Source organism: Pinus tabuliformis, chromosome 2_2, assembly GCF_031772625.1.
Source record: "Pinus tabuliformis cultivar Carrire ecotype Pingquan chromosome 2_2, CPIR1, whole genome shotgun sequence".
Lineage (NCBI taxonomy): Eukaryota > Viridiplantae > Streptophyta > Pinopsida > Pinales > Pinaceae > Pinus > Pinus tabuliformis.
The window spans coordinates 665,151,405-665,155,483 of record NC_142300.1 but is presented as its reverse complement, the minus strand read 5'-3'; positions in this window follow the sequence as shown (position 1 = coordinate 665,155,483).

The following is a 4,079-nucleotide window of genomic DNA, read 5'->3' as shown; positions in this document are numbered from 1 at the left end:
AATGAAGCATGTGTCCGGACATAATTTTAACAAGAACATCAGGGCCCCTATAAGTTGTCTACATTGAGAAGGATTTGTCAATTCGGGCCCAGCAACACTTCCACATATTTTGTTGAAGTTAGGTTCCATCAGAGTAGACACAAACTTGCAATCCACCATCCCACATCTCTCGGGCATCTTTACAATGTATTTTCCTTCAAAAAGGAAAATCTCACTTGGCTTTTGCCAGACCTCCAAGCCTAGGAAGTAGTGCATCAAACCTAGGTCATCCATCTCGAACTCGAAAGCCAACTCTCTCTTGCATTGATAAATGAGAGGGTATACTCCTCTCATAAATAAATCATATACATAAAGGACCAAAATAAGAGGCATGTCCTTTTCAACCTTGAAGTATACATTAGGATCAACATCGTCCTCGTAAATCCTAGCTTCATAAGATAGCTATCAATCCTTTCATACCAAGCCCTAAGGGCTTGCTTCAACCCATAGAGGGTTTTCTTCAGCCTATATACGTGTGTCCTTTGATCTTGTATTTCAAACCCTTGAGGTTGTTCCACGTAGACTTCCCCCTTAAATGAGCCACGCAAGAAACCAATCTTAATTTCCATTTGATGTAAACTTCATCCTTGAGAGGTAATAAGAGCAATAATAGATCCGATAGTGATAAATCAAGCAACCATGCAAATATCTCATCATAGTCCACTCCTTCCTTTTGAGAGAAGCCTCGAGTAACGAACCTGGCCTTATACTTTTCAGCACTCTTGTCAGCTCTATGTTTAATTTTGTAAATCCATTTAGAAGTGACCATAGACTTGTCCTTGGGTCTAGGCACCATGTCTCAGACATCATTCTTCATGATCGATTCATATTCCTCATTCATTGCATCCTTCTAGACTTGGTGCTTTACAGCTTCTTCAAACGTGCATGGTTCAGCTTCAACAATAGTACTCATAGCAGCCAAGTACCTTTGATACATGTTTGGCTTCTTACTTCTGTGAAATGTCCCTCTCCGAGCAGTATGTTTTTCAACATCTTCGAGTGTATCTTTGAGCCACAAAGGTATTTTTCTTGAGGTAGAGGGATCACCAAGAGGTGGATCAATGGGATCCATCGGGCATAGGCTCATCCATCGAAGGTTCATCCTATTTTTCTGCAGCATCATTATTGTCCTTCCTTGGGATAGGGAGATCTCTAGCTTTTCCAAGGGAAATATCTTCATCGAAGGTGACATCATGGCCTACTTCCACATCTCATTATCCAGACACATAGATTATATATGCCTTTGAGTTTTCACTGTAGCCAACAAATATAACTTTCTTCCCAGATGCTTCCAACTTGTCTATTTTCTATTTAGGTACATGAAAAAATACGGTCCAACCAAAAATTCTAAAATGAGAAACATTAGGTTTCTTACCAACGAAGACCACCTCGAGTGTCTTGAAATCCAAATCTTGATGCGGGCTCCTATTTTGAACACACACAGCAGTGTCGACAGCTTCTCCCCATGAGAACTTTGATAAGCCTTGATCATGGAGCATGGTAGAAGTGGCTTCCATGATCGTTTGATTCTTCCTTTCAGCAACACCATTTTGCTAAGGAGTATATGGAACAATTGTCTCCCTTTTAATGCCAACGTCTCTGCAAAAGTCATTGAATTCATTTGATTCATATTCAGTTCTATTATTGGTCCTTAATATCTTGATTTTCTTCCCTGTTTGATTTTCCACCAATGTTTTGAAAGAACGAAACCATTTGAACACTTCATCTTTCTTCTTCAAGAAATAGATCCATGTTTTGCGTGAGAAGTCATCTACAAAAATTGCATAGTATAAGTATCCTCCCAATGATGTTATAGGCAACATAACGGATAGGTCAGAATGGATCAATTGAAGAATATCGGTAATTTGGCTTTCACTAGAAGAGAATGGTCCCCTTGTAAATTTCTCGATTGCATAGCCCTGACAAACTTCTTCATGATTCATGTTGAACTCGGGCATACCTATGACCATATTCCCTACCCGTAGGTAAGGATTTGTAATGAAGGTGGACAAATCTCCCTTTCCATAATTCATATTGAAGAGAAGTATCGCAAGTCAAGGCTCCCAAAGGACTTCCTCTAACTTGATAGAGACCATCAACCCTAAATCCAAGTGTGAATGGATATTTAGGGTTTCTCTACCAAATACGTACATTTCCATCAATGAATGCCCTAAATCCAAGTGTGAATGAATCTTTAGGGTTTCTTTGCCAAATACGTACATTTCCATCAATGAATGCTACCTTGAAGCCTTTATCTTCCATAGCATAATTAGACATCAGGTTCTTCTTCAAATCAAGCACATACAATACTTCTTGTAGATGAACGGTTTGACCTTGATTCAAATGAAGAATGACAATACCTATCCCTTTCACGAGGTAGGTGGCATTATCTCCAACTACGATCTTTATATTAGTGTTATTTTCAATCAAATTTGAGAGAGCCTCCTTGTACACAGTTAGTGCCTCCACAATCAATCAACCAATGATCCAAGGTATCTAGAGGAGAGGCAGTAGATAGAGTGGAAATAAGATAAAACTACTTTTGTTTTTCTACAACATTACTTTCCTCATACCTGGAATTTTTCGTCCTTTCACGAGGTCGACCATTTCCATATTGAACAATGGGAGCATTCATTTTTCCTTTATTGTTGAACATGTTATTCCTTTGATTGTCGTTTCCTTTGAAATTGTTGTTATTGTTATCATCATCCCTTAAAGAATCCTTCTTGTGAGGGCACTCTCTAGCATAGTGGTTAAACCTGTTACAATTATAGCACCTTCATTTTCTTCCTTCTTTGAATCCCTTCTTGAATCCTTGACCTTGTCTCCTTAGACCAACATTATTCTCCCTCTTAGCATGAGCGGAGAAAACATTAGGTTCATTTCCATTTGAAGGTTGTCTTTCTCCATCATCCTCGTCTTCTCTTGAGTGTATCTAGCCAATAATTTATCAAGACTAAGAATCTTGTCATTGTTGAGAATGGTGGTGTTAAACATATCCCATGCTCCTAAAAGGCCTCCAAGTGCAATGAGAGTGAGCTCTCTGTTAGCAATAACTTCTCGAATAGATAGTAGGTCATTCTTGATTTAAGTTATTCTCATAATGTAAGATTGGATAAACTCCCTTTATCTATCTTGATGCCCTTTAACTTGTTTATGATAAAAATGTTTTGATTTGCATTGTTTACTTTGAACATCCCAACCAACTTATCATACATCTCCTTAGATGTTCCCAAATCAAAAATGTAGGCAACCAAATGCTTTTGAATGGAGTCTATGATAATTCTCTTAGCTTTGACCTCATCTTTCTTATACTTCGTCTTTGTAGCAACATGTACATTTGAAGGAGGCTCCACCACTCTTCCCTACACATAGTCCATGTCATCATACTCTTCCAAAGTCAAGTCCAAAGTCATCTTCCATGCATGATAGTCAGATTTGTCCTTGAGCTTATCCTCAAATTTGAAGTAAGGTGTAAAAACCATCGAGGCTTGCCCAATAATCTTGTCTAACAAATATTCCTTAGTAATTGCTTTTCTCTCTCTTGCTTGGGCTTTTTCTTCACATGTGCTCTAATACCATGTTAATTTTAGTTAAAAATGGTATGTTCTATGCTTAGCACAATTACTTCAATGTCCTTTAGCAACCAAATGACAATTTCCAATTTAGTTACCAATAACAATCACATTGACAATAACTATAGATAGAAAATGAAATAACAAAATGCAGAAGACGAGGACACCAGATTTGGTGGATGCCAGGGAAAAACCCCAAGATGGGGAAAACCCTTTGATCAATTCTTCTTATTATTATATCAAATGTTCAGCAGAGAGAGTACAAAAATTCAAAGTTGACTAGCCATATCAAAGTCAAAATAGCCCTGTCAAATCTACAGTCAACTGCAATCGAATTCAACCCTAACCAAAAATTCAACGTTGGTCAATGTAGCAACAAAATATCCTCAAAGAAGCTCGGTCATACTGAGTCAAACTTGGCCTAAACAAGAGGTCAAATTCAACTCAAAACAGTGCCAAAATCAG